The 17,165-nt window shown below is 41.4% G+C and overlaps 1 protein-coding gene across 1 annotated transcript in view; it reads left to right on the forward strand.

Annotated features, from left to right (window-relative positions):
* The first annotated feature begins 5,643 nt into the window (after window positions 1-5,643).
* The window catches only part of PTPN3 (protein tyrosine phosphatase, non-receptor type 3), a 124,723-nt gene continuing 113,201 nt past the window's right edge, over window positions 5,644-17,165 (forward strand). The window contains exon 1 of the mRNA XM_027881872.1: window positions 5,644-5,668. The gene's annotated coding sequence lies outside the window, so the exon portion shown is untranslated. The remainder of the gene's footprint in view (window positions 5,669-17,165) is intronic.

The following is a 17,165-nucleotide window of genomic DNA, read 5'->3' on the forward strand; positions in this document are numbered from 1 at the left end:
TAGAAATACATTTTTACACTCTGGTACAACTCTCACTATTTAAGTGCAATCTTATAGGTACATCCTCAGTGTCAATTTTTTCATTCACCATCCCACTCTGTTTAAGCAATATTTCACGATACACATTTCAGAAATCACCATATAACATGACTTGCTTCATACATGCTTGTAAGTTAATGTAGGCACTTTTGAAAATGTCAGCCAAAGTGTGGGAGGAAGATAATATCCGTGGAGACTGTGCAAGCACATAAATTACTTTGGCCAGACGAGTTACTGTCTAACTGCTGGGAACGTTCATTGTCTGTGTATTCACAGTCCCAGTCTGTACTCACTTAAACTGTTGTTTTGTGATAATGAGAACATACTTTAATACACTTATAGTTTTTTGGAAAGGTCACTGTTGGTTTATGTTTTTAAACATCTTGTGAACTTGAGATAAGGACGGTTGTCACAACTTTAGTGTCTCTGGAAGTGGAGAGAAGCTTACTTTGTGCTCACATACGCAGACCTATCTATAAGGCAAAGTGACCATAGTGTCTAGAGCTCAGATTGCCAAATATTTTTCTTATGGAGATCCAGCTTCAGTTACAATTATGCCACAATTTAATTATTTGGGATGAAATGTACCATCCTGAGTTTCTGCTTCAAGCTGAACTGGTAATTTAGTCTTTTCAAGAAGAGAAAGAATTACTAACTAAAACCAATCACACAAACTACCTATTTGTAACTATCTACTGAGAAGCTTTAGCATGTCCATGATTCTGACAGCAAGAAGTCTTTTGCTAACATGAAGGAATTACTCTTAAATTTGGCTGATTAATTTCTGAAAATCTCTGTGTGTGCATATATATATACACATACACACACACATATTTCATAGAATCGTAGAATGGTTTGGGTTGGAAGGAAACTTAAAGATCAATTAGTTCCAACCTTCCTGCCATGGACAGAGAAACCTTCCAATAGACCAGGTGGCTCAGAGCTCCATTCAACTTGGCCTTGAACACTTCCAGGGATGGGGTGTCAACAGATTCTCTGGGCAACCTGTCCCAAAGATTCACCACCCTCACAATAAAGAATTTTTTCCTAATATCTAATCTTCCAGTTTGAAGCCATTCCCCTTTTTCCTGTCACTACTTACTCTTGAGTAAACAGTCTCTATCTGTCTTGTAGGCTCCCTCTAATTACTGGAAAGCCACAATTTGGTCACCTCAAAGCCTTCTCTTTTCCAGGCTGAAAAAAACCAATTATCTCAGTCTTTCCTCACAGGAGAGATGCTCCATTCCTACAATACACTTGGTGGCCCTCCTCTGGACTTGCTCCAGCAGGTAATGTATTTCATATGCTGGGGACCCCAGAGCTGGATGCAGTACTCCAGGTAGGGTCTCACCAGAGCAGAGTAGAGAGGCAGAATCACCTCCCTTGACCCGCTGGCCATGCTGCTTTTGATATTTACTCAGTAGAGGCTTGCTGGTCTTGACAACAGAAGCCTGAAGCATTTCCCCTCCACAGGTCATACAAACTACAGACATGGACTAATAAGAGGCTTCAAGAAGCCATTTTTTTCTTTACTCCTCTCTAATAAAGGATCAATCCTTCAATAGAAGATATTTACTTAAGCTGCAGTTAACACACAGTGAAAGAGGTTCTGCCATTTGCCTAGATAGCTTGGTTTATATCTGAAAGATTTGTTCTATCATATAACTGTAACCTTTGCTTTGGAAGAAACACTTTGCACTTCATCACAGCCATGGGGAATGATGTACCTGACTAAAGACAGCTGACTTGTGCCCATCCCCAGTCTGTCCAAATCTTTGAATTTTCCCCATTAGAGTTGTTTGCTAAAGCAATTATTCATATTTGCTTCCTCTAGGTTGTCCAAAACTGAATACCAAGTAAAACAGAATCATTTTAGACCTCTCTTAAAACATGCTCTGTGCTTTACCTCCACCTAAGTCACAGTCCAGCAGTGACCAAGATGTTTTCCCACTAATCTTTCCCTGGCTACTAACGCTGAGAAAAGAAAACCAGTCTAAGCTGCGAAATCAGGTTGTGGTTTCATGAACTTGCTAATGGAGAGCATACTGGCTACTCAGGTAAGCAGCCTTCTCTTCTCCCTCAGCTTTTCACAGTGGCACACTTTCCCTCATACCACTACAAGTTAACCTAACGGTAGACCTCATCTATGTTAAAAGTAACACTACCCATAGGTTTTTTCCTCATCTAGTTTTAATTGGTACCTGATCCCTGGCTAAGCAGCTGCACAAACTGCACCTTCCTTTTCAGAGTAAACTGAGCAGAGGTTTAGGTTGTGGGGTTTTGTTTGTTTGTTTGTTTTTAATTTAAAGATGTACTCAGAAATGTGAATAAACACACTCAGGAACTTAGTTGAAAAACTGCATCCTAGATGTTTTCAGCTGGATACTGAGCAGGACAAGAGTAGCTATCCAGTCCGTAGGTGTTAATATGTGCAGTGAATAGTAAAGACAGCTGTTGAGACAAGCAGGGAATGGGAGAAAATCCTACAAAAAAATTTGTGTGTTACTGTCATTGCAGAAAATAATAATACTCAGCCACAAAAGGTGAAAATAACAAACACAAGCTTCATCCTGTTGGTTTTTTGGGGTTGGGTAGGGTTTCTTTTTCAGAGGGGAATTGTGTTTTTTAAGTTGAGGCTGTTATTCTCATTGAATTAGTATTTTTTCCATGTTTTTGATAGTGTGATAGAAAAATGACTTGAAGGAAATTAATTCAAATTTATCTAATTTAGCACAACTTTAACAAGTAGGTGATTTATAGGAACATTCACATACAGAAGTGTTTGTTATTATCTGATATCACATTTAGAGGGACAGACCACTTATTGGTGAGAGAAATGCACCAGTGCTCCTATGGTATCCTGTGTGTGGCAATCATTTTTAAGTCCCTGCTCTTAATCACTACAGCATTCTGTGCCTTTCCATATAACCAAGGAATTTGGGAAAGTGCTTTCCAAAAACAGGACTTCAGAGTTGAAAGTAATTCTGTGCAACAGAAAGCTGTTCCCTTTAAATCTGCAACTCCCAGTCAAAAGTGGGGCATACTCTTCTTCACTGGTATGACTGATAGTACTTGATACAATAGGTAACAGTTTTATCGTATGCGAAGACTGAGATTACGCATTTCCTTCAAGATCCAGCAGTAGAATTTCTGATGTTTGTAATGAAAGGGTTGTCTGCTACACAAATTTGGTCCTGCTGGAAATATAGGAATTCTACAACCAAATCAAACCCCTAATACTCTCGTACTTAACCTGTAAAAGTCATCAGGCCGTGACTATAAGTAATTGGAAAAGATTGGCTATCACACCTCTAAATTAATGCTCCTGCAGAATTACATGGGACCATGTGAAGGGCAAGACGCAGTAACATTGAGTATGAGGAGCAGCACCTTGGCCCTTGGCCATGGGTTAACTTTTTGTATGTTATGAGGCATGTTTTACTGCATTCCCTCTAAAGGAAGAAGTGATGACTATTGCTTACAAAGTATTTTGTTTTGAAAACGCAGAGTATCGGTTTAAAGAAAGTTTAACTTCCTTCCATGGTATACAAAATGTTGTATGAGCCTAATCCTCGTTAATTAGGAGAGGTTCTGGTGGAAACACGCTGACCTAATGGGCTGATTCAGGATGGCAGTGGCAGTGCTTTTGTATGAACTCCTCTCATTCCGGAGTTAAATAAGCTCACACTCTGGAGGAAAGTTATAGAATTAACCAGTGAACTTATTCCCACTTTGACTCTCAAAAAGAGTTAACTAGAATGAAGACTGTCAACTTTTAATATTTCATTAGGATTTAAATGTGCAGAAGATGAAGTCCATGTACCTTAAATGAACAAAGAAAGATTAGATTTTTAAATGGCTCCCTCAAACTATTCTTTGGGATAGATTGTTTTTCAGGGTAGATATTAATGAATACGAGCAGAAGATAGAACTGTCCAGAGAATCCTGCAGGAAATCAGCTGTGCTGAGCAGCACTGTCACCTGTGCATTGTCCCTGGTGGAAAAGCGTGACTTAGCTGTGCTACTCCCAGTACTCAAATTTAGATAGGCAGTATTGTGTAGATATGTACAAACTGGCTCCCGTTCTCCTGCCTTCACTAGAGCTGCTGCCTTCAAATTGCTTTCCCCAAGCTAGCCAACAACGTGGAATAAAGAGGAATGGCTCTGTAGAGGAGCAGTAAAGATCAAGCAGCTGGTAAGAGCTAAGATGCATTTTGGAAAGCCCCATCTTCACTGCAGGCATATTTATACTATTCAATGTAATATTTAGGGACAGAGGTCCCTAAATTAAGCTTGGACAGGTAATTTGGAATTTGAAACAACACAGTCATGCCGAGGAATTGTCTAATATGCTTTTTTCTGGCTTACCTCGGTGGGTTTTTTTCTGGATGTGTGTCTCTTGCAGAGACGTCTCCCTGCTCCCACCCCTGCATTTGTGTTAACAGAGATGGCTGAGGGCAGGGACCAAAACAGATCAGGAAAACACCATCCGAGCTTCACACAGGTTTAGAGAGTTTTTCCGTATGCTTTTACCCGGACTGTTTCACTGGTCCCATTTACAGGTCGCATTAGCACAACTGTGCCACAAGGGTAGGAATAAGCATCTGGAAATGTCCTTAACCGGCTTTGCCACTGGAGAAAGCATTGCTTGGCCATTGAGGTATCTCGCTTCAGCTAATTAGCTCTGCTGAAAGGCTCAGCTAATTAGCCTGGGTGTAGAGTTGCTCTGACACAGTTACTCCGCTTGCAAGACCTGACCTAATCCCGCCGCACGGCACTGAAGCACTAGTGCCCTGTGCGGAGGAGGGAGGCGAGAAGGAAGCAGGAGGCACGACGTGCATCCCCATGCCGTGGGGACCTCAGGCTCGGCCTCGCCGGTGGTCAGATCAGCTCCCTTCAGGAGGAGCGAGCGGGCGGGTTGTGCCATAAATTCCTCCTTGCTGCGGTGACACTTGGCATCTCTGCGTCGGCCCCGTTACTAAGCCCGATAGCACGATTGGTCACCCCCTTCCTCGTTCCCTCGCGGAGTCCGTCAGGCGGTGAAGGCAGGCTGTGCCAAGCTCGTGCCAGCCTCTGGAGCCAGGCACAAGAACCCCTCGTGCCCTGCTGCCAGCGGGCACAGCCCGGGAATAGCTGCGGGCAGGAACCCGGCGGAACCGGGATCGCCACGGCCGTGCGGAGACAGGTGGCCGCGGGGCGAGAAAAGGGGGTGAGGGAATAACCCCCTGCCCCGCCGCCCGGGGGGACCCCGCTTCCGTTCCCCTTCACGGAAGAGGCGGAAAGTGCGGAAGGGATGCGAGTGAAGGCGAAGCGGGGAGCAGCGCCAGGGGTACGGACGGCGGCGGGGCTCGGCCCGTCGCTCCCTCCACGAGGGGGCGAGCGCGGACGGTCGGGCGGGCGAGCTCCCCGCCCGCCCCGCCGCACCCCGCCCCGCCGCGCCCCGCCCGCCCAGCTCAGGCGCAGGAGCCGGAGCCAGGGGCTGGAGTGGGATCGGGATCGGCTCTGTGGTCCTGCGCTTCGCACCTGCTCTCCTCGGTCTGCACGGTGGCGGCGGCCGCGACGGCCGTGACGGCCTTCTGCGCCCCCTGGGGCAGCGGGGCGGCGGCGGCGGCGCGGGGCGGCGCGGCAGGTACCGGGCCAGGCGGCGGCAGCGACGCGGGGCACGGGGAAAAGTTGGCGCCGCCGGGGCGCCTCGGGGAGGCGGGGGCGCTGGTGCCGCCGGGGCCGCCCCCGCACCTTCTTCCTCCTCCTCCTCAGCCGGGCGGGCAGCTGGCCCCGCGGCGGTGCCTGGCCAGTCCCGGGGGAGAGCGGGGGCGAGCGCAGCTCCCGGCGGCTGGCGGGGCTGGGGCTGGGGCAGGGGAAAGCGAGCGGGAAGGTGCGCGGCGGTGCCGGGCTGGGTGTCAGCCTGCAGCGCGCCGTGCCGTGCCGTGCCGTGCCGTGCCGTGCCGGCGCCTCGGGGCGCGGCGCTGCTCCGCTCCGCGTTGTCCCTCCGTGTTCTGTTCCCCTCCGCGCTTCGTGTGCTGGGCATCGGGCACCGTCGGGCCTCGGGGGACGGGGACGGTCCTGTCCCGTCCCCGTGGAACCCCGCGCTTGCCTTCGCTGGCTGCTACTGTAGGGCGAGTTCGACTCCTTCCCTTGGACAACCTTTTTTCCCCGCAAATCGGAGGGGAACCTGGTGTCGAAGCACCTGGCTTGAGAGTTTTTTCGGGCCCGTCCGAGCACCGAGTGCCTCGGCGGGTTTCGGAGAGGAGCGCTGCGGGCGCAGAGCGCCCCTGCCGTGCCTGGGCGGAGGGGGTCTGCCGAGAGACCAGAAGCCAATAGCTCAGAGCTAACTAGTCTGTGGTACAGTATCAGCAGCTGCCTCACCACAAAGGCTGCCAGGGCTCCACAGCGGTTACTTTTCAGCATTTTTGGTGCCCGGTGGAGATACATTATATATTGAAGATTTTTGTATCTGTAATAGATCTAAATTATATGTAATGTGTCCATATATGTGAAGTGTGACAACTCATTGATGGTGTGGAGCAGATGGAGCAGCAGTAAAATATGATACTTCTTTTGATATAAAATTCCCATTCATCTTGCAACATTTCCCGTTTCCTCTCTTGACTGAGACTATCTGAAGTAATTAGTCAGTTTCTCCTTCTGTTTCTCCTTGCTTTCCTCTCTTTTAAAGATACAGGGGTTTTTTTGTGTGTGTGTGTTTTTTTTTTTTTCAGTTTTCTCTCCTAGGATGGTTGCTTCCCTTGTGGCTCTACAGCCTGTCTCTCAAACTGCTCCTGCTCTAGTACCTCTGTAGCAGAAATCAGAACAAATCAGTGCCTTCATACTATTAAATATGTGTTCTGCTACTTTGATAATCCAATACTGAGTTTTTAGTTGTAATATATATATATTGCTGAAGTCCTAATTTTGCATAATAATACACTGAAAGATTATTTATATAAAGTGCATTTAGATGTTTAGAATACTTACCTAGCTTTGGAGAGGATCTGCACTTTCACTTCTTTTTTATCTCAATTTATCTGAAACTAATCTGAACAAGAAACAAATTGTCCCTATTACCTGGATGGGTTTGATAATAAGGCAAACCGTTAACAAACAGGACTGTGGGGAAGAAAGGTCTGTTTAATTACCACAGCTGGATAAACTTGCTAATGAAATACAAATGCTAAAGTTTTATGATGCTGACATTCTCTGGCCCTGTCTTGTGGCAAAAATGTTTTAATAGGTTGGTGACGAATACCGAGTACATTTTTGTTTTCTAGTTCATAAGAAAAAATGTCATATTCCACATAGTTCTAAGGGCACTTAACAGAACAGCTCATTTGAAGAACTAACTTGTGATAAGATTAATTTTGTTTCATTAAACACTCTAATATTTCTGGCAGTAGATTCCTGGAAGAACTCTTAACACTTGTCATATCTCTTGTGATTTATTAAGCATTTCTAATGTGTCCATGATCACCTTTTTTTTTGCACATTCTAAGACTGGGGCAGTCAGTTAATGATTTCAGAACATAGGTTTGGGTAATATTGCAGTGGCATGTTGTACTGCACAGTACTTAGTTCTGTACATCCATGCTTCCAAAATACTAGTAGTACAAAGTAAGACACTGATAAAACTATAGTTTAGTGAACTTTCTCGATATGCTATTAAATTGCAAAGCTCCATGATTGCTTCTTAATTTATCAATTTATATTGTTGATGTAGTATGGTTAATACAGTAAATAATAACAAAAAAGCTAGTGGTAGTAACATCACCGTCTTGCATATGTTCATGACTTATCCCATGATAAATCCTGTTTTCACCCAATCCTTGAACGGAATTTCATTCACTCCAACTCTAAAATATAAACTAATTTCTAAAGATCCTGGGTGGACCTTTTTTAATAGTAGTATTGTAGCAGAGATGGTTTTCCATACTTTTCGAAGCTGTGACCTACTTTTTGTACTGATGGGTAAAGGATAGCTTTACATAGACACTGAGAGAGTAATCTTACATAGGCACAACACCAAAAGTGTTGACCACGGAAGTCTATACTGTTAAATTCTCCAAGGTGAACTAAATGCAGGTACAGTGAGCAGTTCCTCTATTTTGTCACTTTGTGTGTTCACAAGTAATATTTGTCATGCTGGCATCTAGGCATAGGGATAATTGTTCATTAAGAATTAATCAGTTAAAAGTAAACTGTAATTAACTGGTAACTATAACCATAGTTACCAATCACATTGTTTTAGGTATGGCAAATGTTCATTGTAAGTTCTATAGAAACCTTGTGGTATGGGTTTGATTTCAGTTGCGGCTCTTTTGTTCATTTTTTGAATGAGAATCACATTCCATAATCTTAATAACTGAACCTGAGAACTGGTTTCTGTCAGAGGCAACCCTGTGTAGTCATCCACTGAAAAGTTTGCACTAAAGCGGAAAAGTGCAAGAGCAACATTTTTCAGTTGTTTTCCCAAAACCATAGCATGCATATACTAAGCAAAATTGTTTATTTCACTTTCTCTTTGTATTAGTTTGTATTAGTCTGTAGTATTTGTTTCTCTTATCTTCTGGCTACATATGTGTAGCAGTGCAGTATATATATTTTTCTCCTATGGTGTTGAGTGCATGGTGTTAGTCAGGAAGAGGGATTTGGCACAACATTGATGAGCACTAGTGAATCCAGCTTACAAGTGTCTATCTTGTAGTAAAAGCCCATAGCTCTGATGCTTAGGCTCCCAGAGAGTTGGGTGCCTTGGGCTAGAGTATGGGATGACTCACTTGAATAGAAATCAATCAACAAGTCATTCCAGGCTAGAGAAGTGTCAGTATCAGCTAAAAACTGCCTGCATTTCTGTTTTGGAGTTGGGTTCTTTTCATGAGCTATAGTGTTTTCTTGTTATCAAGGCCTAAAAATCAGAAGGTATGTATGGTCTTATCTCATGACAAGTGTGAATCAATGGGAAGTAAGCTATTCTTCTGTCGAGGTGTTTACTGAGAGGAAAGAGCGGGCACACAGGCAGCTGGAGTAGAGTAACAAATGTGCTGCAAGTTTCATCCTGACTTACCTTGGGATAATTTATTCTAATCTCCCCATGCCCTAAGATACTATTGCCTTCAATCAGCATGTACTGAACCTCACCGAGTTCTTATTTCTATTATTAGCATTGTAATATGAAACTTAGTCACGTGACCAGTGTGGGACTTTGTGTTCCTTCTCCTTCTTTTCATATCCCTGCAAAGAAAATGCTTCATGAAATGCTACGAAATCAGATAATATAGAAAACACTCTCTAATAGATTGCTTTATAAAGCTTTACTTGGTCCTATTTTTTCTTCCTATTGAGAAACTACATTCACAATCTTGAAAAGCCTTCTCCCTAAGGAAAACACTGATACTTCTGTACATAATTCAGTTTCTTGAGCTGTGCTGAAATCACAATGATACTAAAGTCTGGTCATGCCTGTCTGCTAGATTTTTGTTTACATTTCTAACCTTGAGTAATGACAACAAAGGTTTCCCATCTTCTGGGACAGAAAGAATCAAGAGGCTTCAAAACCCTGTAGGTTCTTAGTGCATTGCTGTACGGTTTGTTGTTCATCTGGTGAGTTCTACATGCTCTTGGCTTGCAAGTTAGAGATGTGAAAGCAAAATATGGACTCTGGGCATACATTTGGAATACAGATTATCCATCTGGTACTTCTCAACAAGATGTGAAGTAATTTTTAATCAGTTTCCAGGAAAAAAATTGGAGAAGATAAAGCACAAAAGTATCTGCCTTTTCACTGATCTCAGAGTTCCTCTGGTTTTGACTTTCATGGTTCTAGGTCCTTCTTGCCTCACATTGTCTTACTATCTCATCTCAGCATGTGTCTTCATCCAATAACAACGCCTCTCCTTTTAATAAATGTAGTTCTTCCTTCCAAGAATCTTCACCGTTGGTTTAACAGAAGAGTATATCACTGTGTAAGGGATGTGGTAGATCTCTGCAGGCTGGAGGCCCCTTTTTCTGAACCATTACATTATCCTAATTGCCTTTTTTAAAATGAAAATGATTAGGAGTGGGCTAATCTGATGGATTTCTCTGACTAGGTTCCCTCTGTTAGACTTTTGCAAATGTCTGTGCATTATGAAGATTACAGAATATTACACAAGCAAAGCAGTTCCACAAACAGAACAGAAATCTCATAAACTGTGAAGTTTGTGCATGCTACAGGCCTATGTTAATCTGCCATCTTGGCTATAATTTCATCAGTTCCCTCTCTTGGCAAGTTTAGGTTTGATACACAAGCACAGCAACATATGTTAAGGGGAGAGAGAGAGAGGGGGGGAGTGGCCCAAGCTTTGAATTGTGACTAAAAACCCTGCCGAGGAAACTGTGTTTGTCAGAATTTGGAACTAAGAGGAGCTCTTCAAGATAAATGATCTTAATATGTTTTCTAGCAGAAGGCATTTGGGGCTTTCTGAAAGGTGATGTTTTGCCAAAAGTGTAACAGGTACTTCCACTTGCATCACAGAGTAGATGCAGTAGATGTAGCCAAGGTAATATGTTACACGCTTGCTTGTATTGACAAGTTCAATTAGTATGATTCAAGAGGTAATGCAGTAACCCTTGTAAGAGCCCCCTACTCTTTGTCAACAACTAGCTTTTATCTTACTGATTTGATCTAGTGGTCTGTGCACTCTGAAATTGGTTAAATAATTATTCTTAATCAATACCGTATAGTATTGAGGTAGTAATTTAACAGTCATATGGTTCTCTTGTATTTGTTTTTAGAAATTTACCACTAACCTTTAGTAATGTTGCTCATAGAAATTCATGAAAAATGAAGCAAAAGCCAATCTGGAATTAAAACCTATACATGCATGTTATCATAGTGGGTGGTAAAATTTTACAAGGGATTCAAGAGGTTTTTCATTATTCAAGGTGAAAATAAAATCAGTGTGTTTTTAAATTCTCTGCAAGAAGAAGAAAACCTGAATGTACAGAAAGTGATTTCAACTCTTGGTTCTTCTGCTGTAATGTAATATAAAACTAATTGTGTACTCTTCTAGTTCACATAAGTTTTCAAACAAGCTGAAAGGTTTAATTTCTGAAATAATAAGATGGACAAGACAAAATATGCCTCACTCTTATATTTTCTGAAAGAGAAATAATGGTAAAATTTGTGTGAAATCATAAAATGCTTCAGCCTCTGTAGTTGGCAAATGCAGTTCCAATGGTTTATTGGCAGTTCTAATTTTAGTGATTCTGAAAAATACCAGTAGGTGTGTGCCTCAACAATGTTTTAAAGACCAAGTAAAACATGCCATGTGCACAAACTAAAGCCACCTTATAAGATTTTGTATTTTAAGAACCAAAAAGCTCATTTTCTTTCTAAGTAATTTATCATTTATGTTATTAAGGAGATCTTTTTTTTTTTTTAACCTAAACAAGACTTTAAAAAATAGCTTAAGAGAAAGAGCAGCTGTAAGCAGCTGAAATCAACAGTGAAGTATTTCACTACTAAGTCAAATGCTGTTTTGTTTGTACTTTAAAGTATGAAAGTAGTTAAGATTTGACATCTTGTTCATTGATTTCCTGCTGCCCTCTCCCTCCACCCCCAGACAGATTTTAATCTGGTATGTGTAGTGTTATGGAAAGCAAGCGGTTCATAACACCAAACTGTGATGAGTAACCATGGCTATTTCCCTAGCAAGTTACATGATACAGTTATGCTCTGTGGAATGACGCATTTTATGAATCAAAGCTGGGAGCCCGAGCTGTGACTTGTATACATGTGGGATTTCACACTGTAGTGTTGTTCTTGTGTTGTTTTGCCTACAGTGTTGTGAATATGGATCCTATTGTTCAACAAGGGTGTTCCCCAGTGATTGGTCTGAGTATGCAGAGGTCTGATCTCTGCTATTCCACTCAGTTTTGATGTGTTCTTTTTTAAAGCTTAAGATTTTTGTCCAAGATATTGGATGTATGTGCAGCTGACTGCTCTTTCTGTGTCTTTACCAGTAAAAATGCTTTTGCTACTTTTTGAGATTTTACTATTTTTTTTTTCATGTTCTTGCATAGATGGAGAGGGACTGCACTCCTGAAACAATAATGGTGTAGACAGAGGCACAGGTTTTGATTACTGGCAAATGTGGACATGTACCTGAAGTTAAGCGTGTGCAAGATTTTTTTGATTGCTGTGGTTGCTTCAGTGCTAGTTGTTTATCTTAAGAATGTAACTTCTTGAATGTGTTGCTGATATTCTAAATAACGCATTAAAAAATCTCTAGCCTGTAGATAAAGCAGATTGTACTTTGGTCAAGTTGAAGATCAGCTAGTGCATGCTAAAGTACAGCTTACCTTATCTTCACATTGTTGTTTCAGAATATGTCAGTCCATGTTTATTACAGGAAAGAAAGGCATCTTTGAGCAACCTAGTGAGCACAGGTTATATTTTATCATGTCCCTGGTATCTTATTTTTAGGTTCAGTGTGTCAGTGGATTGTGTTACTTGTCAGAAGACTTTAAGGAGATAAAATTATTAAACTCTGATAGTTTCATCTTTCTGGTAGCACCATCTAGACTACTGTTGTTTGATTAAGGTTTCCACCCTTGCCTATGCCTGACTCAATTTTCAGTCTTGATTCTCTCCATTCGTGAATTAAGGCAGTTATTTATTAGAACCATCCATCTATGAGTGCTAGGGTAAGCCCAGGTGCAGTTTTGGTCTCTGTTCTGCCCACTGCCACTTTCAGCTGTGACTTTCTCAGATGCCTAAAAGAGATGTCACAATTTTCACTTGATAGAAACTCATTGGGTAGAGCATAAGATACTCTCAAAATCATCTTGTTCTGTTAATAGTCACTTAAAAAAGAGATCATGTCTTTTGGGAATATTTTACATAAAGATCCCAGTTTTTTAATGATCATAAACCTTTCTGTCTTCACAGTGCGATTCTGTAATTATAATTTATTTTGCATGGTGTCTGAAAAAGTCATTAAGAATTTAATCGTGCCGTGAATTTGACTACCTAGTTAAACTTAAATTGTCCATATATTCAATAAAACTACTTTAAAAACACAATAGTAGAACAAGACAGGAGTAGCTGCTCATCAAAGTATACAGCATTTGATGGCTGTTTCTTAAAATGTTGAAAGCCAGTGACATAATTACAAATATTTGTTTGCACTTTATAATGGTGGAGAATGGTTTGGGGGGAATCAATATTTTCCAGTTTACTCCAAATGTACAGGCAATTTGAGGTATCATTGAGAAAAATCAGATTTTTAAATATTAGGCAACTCCTCATCTGTCAAAATACTTGTGATACTGTACTTTGAGTATATCAAATTAGCAGTGGATTTTAATAAGATTGCACATAAGTGTAGGGTTTTATATCTCCAGCCATGATGGAGGGTTTTTATTCTTCTTGCTTTCAGATTTGTTTGACTTTAGCAAGCCAGTAGTTCTTTGAAGTGGTTGCCAGAAAGTTTCACAAGCTGTGGGAATTTCTGTGGGACCATACCAGTCAGGGAACAGTAATGATGTGGCAAGAAACCAAAATTCCCTGACATATTTCAGCATATACTCTTGTAGTAAAGCTGAACTCCCCAGCAATACTCTTGTAGTAAAGCAGCTGTCTTAATTGTAGCTTTCTGTTCATTAAATTAAATGGTTTTTAAGTTTATTCTCCAGCTTTGGTTATGTGTGCTTCCTATTCATATTGAAAATGCACACCTGGAGAAAAAGATAACCATCTGAAGGAAGCTGGTGATTTGGCACTTGGGAGCTGAAAGGTTTCTGGGATTAAGGGTAACACAGTGGTTTTTTGGTAACTAGGAAGTGATACAGTGTTTAATAATGGGAAAGGTTGTGGATTGGTTGTGTTTTGGTTTTTTTTTTTTTTTTTTTGTCTTATGACTTTTCTGAGCAGATACGACTTTACTGTTTTTCAGATAAATATTTAATCTTTGAATTCATTCATGTCCTGATATGTGTTACCTTTGGTCAAATAACTGATGGAGTATGTGAATGTCCTGTTACTATTCAATTACAGGGCACTGAATTGGCCAACAGCATTATGCTTCTAGCCAGTGCTGTGTGTATCGAGTCGTAGCTCCCTGAAGTGAATTGGGGGCATCATACTTTTGTTGCAGCTGGTTGCATAGGCTTGCAACATCACAGTTACTTCTCCTTGTCAGTATGAACCGAACACAATTACACAGTTGTTTAAAATATGTGGTAAACTGGGTAAACCCTGTTTATTACATGCTATGATGTATTGCCACTGAGATAGTGTTACATTTGTTTTTATAGTAAGTACCCTTATCCAACTATACTTAGTTTCTAAATAGATTTATCTGACTTGCGAGCTATCAAAGGCTTTTGGTAATCAAGCAGTGATGCAGTGAAATATGGAGCTGGGCATATTCAGAACAGACCTACTCATTCCTCGATATTAGAAACATTTTTTCACCAAGAGCATTGTCAAACTTTGGAACAGGCTGTCCAGGGAAGTTGTGGAGTCACATCCCTGGAGGTGCTTAAAAGATGTGTAGATATGGCGCTGAAGGACATGGTCTACTTGTGGACTTTTCAGTCGTGGATTAATGGTTGAACTCAATGATCTTAGGGGTCTTTTGCAATCTAAATAATTCTATGATCCTAATAAAGGTAATTCATCACTAGAATAACTTACTATTATTTGTGTTGACTTTTTGATTCTGCAAACATGATATAAAAAATGTTTTTTAAAAACAACCCTCCATCTTCTTTGGAGCAAAAGGATTGTAAATGAGTTGTGATTGTTTTATATAGGAAACCGACCTTACTCATAATGTCTTACCCATTTTCTTTAGCTTAGGAAAGAGGACTCTGACCCTTTATTAAAAGGAGTTTTGAAGGATAATATACTTTTTCAACAGAATCTGCAGAGAGTAGTTAATGAATTGAACTGTGGTCTTAAAGGTGATCCTTTAAAATCTGATGTGTTGAGGTTTGAAGTTAGCTCTGCCATTGAGTACTCTCAAGAGAGGGAGATTTTGTTGCTCTTATCAGTTACAACCTCTGTTACTTGTTAACCAGTGTGGGCTGTTAGACTGATTTGGGGTAGTGTCATGTTGAGTGCTACGATCATCTTTGGTTGGTTGGTTTTTGTGGGTTTTTTTTGCTTATTTGTTTGTTTTGGTTTTGGGGTTTTGTTTTGTTTGTTTGTTTTTTCCTGATTACCCAGGAAGTAAATCTTTCCCCGTGCAAAACAACTGGCTTAAAATTTCTCTCTTGGGTGTCAAAGCAAGCAGACAAAGACAATTATGAGCTGTGGAAAATGGGTAGGAAGAAAATAAATCTGAATGTTGCTTGATCTACCAAGAGTCCAACATTGTAGCTTTAATTTTTGTCCCATGTTCGTCCCTCTGCCTTCTATCTCCTAGGTAGTTATAAGCAGAACACATTAATATGAACACAAGACATTAACATAAACACCAAATTTGATTTAATCTCCTCTGCTACTTATCATAGAATCATTGAATGGTTTGGATTGGAAGGGATGTTAAAGAACATTGAGCTCCAACCCCTGTGCTTTGGGCAGGGACACCTTCCGTTAGACCAGGTTGCTCAAAGCCCCATCCAACCTTGCCTTGAGCACTTTCAGGAGTGCAACATCCACAACTTCTTAGGTCAACCTATGCCACTGGTGCCTCATCACCCTCGCAATAAAGAATATTGTCCTAATATCTTATCTGAATCTACCCTCTCTCAGCTTAAAACCATTCCTCCTTGTCCTGTCACTACATGCTCTTATAAAAAGTCTCTCTCCATATTTCTTGTAGACTCCCTTTAGGGACTAAAGAGCTTAGTTTATTTAATTAAGTAAAATTACTTTTAAGCCCAAGATAACCTGCTTATCCTTATAACTTTCTCTGCAAAAGTGAATTGTAGGCCTAATGTTGCAGAAACTCTGATATAAGTGTTCCCAGAGGTATCACCTCAGTTGTGTGGATTGTCACAGCACTGGATCAGTCCTGTGCATGTCAATATCCTCAGCTGCCACGTGCACTCACCCAGAATTGTGTAATGGCCTCTCTTGCTTAGAGATGGCTCTCAGCCCACGCCTTGAAGCACATTTACTTTCTTCTTCTGGCACTGAGGAGAAAAACTGGCTTTACAACCATTTATATGCTGTAAGGCAAAGTTGAACTCTTAACGTGGGTAATAAAAAAAGCCTGTTTTACTGGATTGATTAGCTGGCAACTTCAAGGCAATTTGCAAACGTGCCTCTCACCAGCAGATAAGGTCAGACAGTGTGAGAAGCCTGGCTTTATTAGTGTCCTTCATTTCCATCCACTGAGACCCCTTTTGGCCTTGATGTGTGACAAGTAAACGAGGTGCAAATTTCTGTTACTTCCATACTCTGATGTGCTGTCAGGTGATCTGAAACAACATTGGATCAAATGAACACTCAACTACTGAGTTTTGTTGTCTAAAGAGTGTGTTGATTTTCCATCCCTTCACCAGTAATGTCTGATTCTGTTGTTTAGTTTCAACGCATTTTATATGTATAGTGTCTTAACGACCTTGAGCTGTGAACCATGTAAAAACGCTAGTGCCTGCCCTAAGGATAGGACTTCTGTGAGAAGCTCAGCAGGTGTATTTATCGCTTTGCCCACAGCGTAGTGAGTGAGCAGGTGCTTGACTTATGTGCCTCAGTCTACATCCTCTGTCTGATGGCTGGGCAAAACAAGAGAGGGGACTGGCAGTACGGAGGAATGTGTGGGACTCACAGAGGCTTGGGATCTGGGAGAAGAGGGGAAGGGCTCAGGTTTGGAGAGGTGGCAGCCTAGAATCCTAAGAGAGGAGAGTAGTAGTGTGTGCATGATCAGAGGCATCCTGGGATGCCTGTGTGACTGAGTAGGACAGTGGATGATGCCAGAGGTACCCAGCAAAAGGGATTGCTGAAAGATTACCAAGTTATTCAGTACTAAATATTGATCTTAAGCAGTTACATCTACTATAAGCTGTAGTTACTTGAAATGTGTATTCTGCAGACATTACTTTCTATTATTCTGCTTTTATTTAGAGGGGGCTTATGTTGATTATTTTTTTTTTCATTTTGTTTGTGGTTTAGGGGTTGTTTTGTTTTGTTAGGGTGG

This window comes from Empidonax traillii, unplaced genomic scaffold, assembly GCF_003031625.1.
Source record: "Empidonax traillii isolate 1590-97213 ecotype Southwest subspecies unplaced genomic scaffold, ASM303162v1 scaffold98:size2021230, whole genome shotgun sequence".
NCBI classification, from domain to species: domain Eukaryota; kingdom Metazoa; phylum Chordata; class Aves; order Passeriformes; family Tyrannidae; genus Empidonax; species Empidonax traillii.